Source organism: Solanum tuberosum, unplaced genomic scaffold, assembly GCF_000226075.1.
Source record: "Solanum tuberosum cultivar DM 1-3 516 R44 unplaced genomic scaffold, SolTub_3.0 scf00019, whole genome shotgun sequence".
NCBI lineage: Eukaryota > Viridiplantae > Streptophyta > Magnoliopsida > Solanales > Solanaceae > Solanum > Solanum tuberosum.
In genome coordinates, this window is record NW_006238945.1 from 994,745 (window position 1) to 997,344 (window position 2,600).

Here is a 2,600-nt window from a genome sequence, read left to right on the forward strand (position 1 = left end):
CCAAGAGAGCTTTTAAGCTAAGTTTTGAGTAATTATCTCAAACCAAAGAAAGAGTTTGTTTAAAAACATATGAGCTGAGTATATTTTGGGAGTAGTATTGAACACCGATATGGGGACGCGAGTTCATAATAACTCAAGTCTCCATAAACCATGTAGCCATCATGGGTAGAAAAGGATTATACTTTTTAGATGATTCCTTAATGCTTTTTAGCATATAATAGTGAATCCACTTAGTTAAGCCGTTCTATATGATGGCAAAGTATAGGACAGTTCGGGCAGCATAGGCAAGATGTTGTATCATCACTTAGGCTCATAGTGGTGGTTGTCGCTTACAGAAACTCCCACAGTATTATATTACTTTATATGTAAACTGAGTTGTTATTGCATTTCTTTAACAAATTGAGTTGTTACCTCCTGTTTTAAATGCTTTGTATAACTGCACTATTATTGTTGTTTTACTTTGCATTTGAGTTGAGTTGTTCTTGAGTTGAGTAAATCCAAGGTAACTATTCCTTTCAGATTCCTTTCAATCTTATGTCTTGTTTAGTATTCCCCTCACATACTTGTACATTCAATGTACTGATGTCATTTGGTCTGCATCATTTTAACCAGGATCAGCATCCAGCTCCCCGTTATCTAGTTGAGCACTGAGAGTCAGTTGGTGAGCCTCCTTGCTATCCGGAGGACCCCTTTTTATCATTTGATTTATTACTTTAGCTGTTAAGATGATCGGGGGTCTTGTCCCAACATCCCTCTTTGTTTTAGAGGCTTCATAGACGAGTAGTTATAGTTCTTTAGTCTTTCCGTTTTCAGTTGTATACATTAAGACTTGAGTTGCCATTTTGGCTAAGTTATTATCTCTTAAGTTATTGTATGTGTCACACCCCTATTTTTCCTCAAAATTTAATGTTTGTTTTGAAAGATAGAGATTTTCCAATTAAAGTGACATTTTGAAAAGGGATTATTTTATTATTTAGAGTCGCCACTTGAAATTGAGTTTTTGGTGTTCCAAGTCACCTTATTTAAATCCCTAATCAAAAGGAAATTTGACTATTTATTTTATTGATCTGCGAACCAGAAATTCGGGTAAGGGATCCAATTGACCGAGGGGAAGGTGTTAGGCACCCCTCGAGTCCCGTGGTTCTAGCACGGTCGCTTTATTGACTATATATGACTTAAATTAATTTTGGATATTATATTATTAACTTAATAATAAAAATGTTATTTACCCTCATTCTCTGATTTATTTTAAACCTATTTAAAACTGTCTTATTTATTTTAAATCTATTTAAAATTGTCTCATTTTTGGGTGTGTGTCCATTAATTTGAAACTTGAAACATCCGTATTTTCTTTTTCCTTTTATTTACTTTTCTGCTTGTATTTGTATTATTTTTTTAAATGTTATTATGGGTAGATTATATATTGGTATCTAGTTACTAGGAATTAGAATTTGTGTGGGAAAGAGATTTTTAGAGTTCAAGTTAATTTAGGATTGTATGTTTTTTTAGATTTAAAATAGGAATTAAAATATTTTTTTTAGGATTTTTTTATTTTATTTTTAGCTACACGTTTTTCTTCTTTATTTTTTTTTATTTTAAACGTTCTGTTGCTCTTCTTCTTCTTTTTTAAAATTTATTTTTTAATAATTTTTTTTTTGTCTTACGTTTTGTTTTGTTAACATTCTGTTTCTTTATTTTTTCTTCTTACTTTTTGGTTTAATTTTTTTTTTTGTCTGTTACGCCTTATTTTCTCTTCTTTTTTGATCATTTTTTTATTATTCTTTTCTGTTCACGTTTATTCTTTTTTTCTTTTTTTTTTCTTTTCTTATGCTTTCTCGCCTTTTATTTTAAAATTAGTTTTCCTAATTATTCATTATTTATTTTTTTACCATAAATATCTAAATAATATTCATATATCCTCTTAATTATTATTATGTAATATCAATCTGTGATGCATGTTGTGAATATTTTTGAGAATTTACGAATGCTTAGGAAAACGAAACCGAAGACATTTCTTGCTTTAAAAATAATATAAAAATAAAAATAAAAGATGTATCATACATTTTTTATTATTATTGTTTTATGCTCTTTAGATGCAATTAATATTGAAAGCTATAAAAGTCTATACTAGGCATAATAATAATATATTCTTATAAAATAAAATAAAGGGAGATTTGTGTTCAAAATGCAACCAGGGGTTATTGTGCCCTATGAAGACATGAAAATAAAATAGAGGTTATTATGCCCCACTACAACCAAGGGTTATTGTGTCCTATGAAGATATGAAAAATAAAATAGAGGTTATTGTGCCCTAAATGCAACCAGGAGTTATTGTGCCCTGTGAAGACATGAAAAATAAAATAGGAGTTATTGTGTCCTTAAGACATGAAAAATAAAAATAGGGGTTATTGTGCCCTATATGCAACCAGGGGTTATTGTGCCCTGTGAAGACATGAAAAAAAAATAGGGGTTATTGTGCCCTGTGAAAATATGAAAAAATAAAATAGGGGTTATTGTGTCATATATGCAACTAGGGGTTATTGTGCCCTGTGAAGATATGAAAAAATAATAATAGGGGTTATTGTGCCCTATATGCAACC